Raw genomic sequence first — 234 nt, forward strand, 5'->3', positions numbered from 1 at the left:
GTAAACCAGTTTTTAAATACAACAAATAAATAGGGAATTAGTAAAGCAAATTCAATTGCAACAAAAATGCAACACCCCAAGAAAAGAGCCATGGAAATATATAGCCATTGCAATATTAGACAATAATAGTACTTAAAGTGATAGTGCTTGTGCACTAAGCTCATAAGAGACCTTAATATGATTTTAGTGCAAATCCCTTGAGTCCAAACAAGCTTTATACCCTACAGTATTAGG

This window comes from Eurypyga helias, unplaced genomic scaffold (genome assembly GCF_000690775.1).
Source record: "Eurypyga helias isolate BGI_N326 unplaced genomic scaffold, ASM69077v1 scaffold9516, whole genome shotgun sequence".
NCBI lineage: Eukaryota > Metazoa > Chordata > Aves > Eurypygiformes > Eurypygidae > Eurypyga > Eurypyga helias.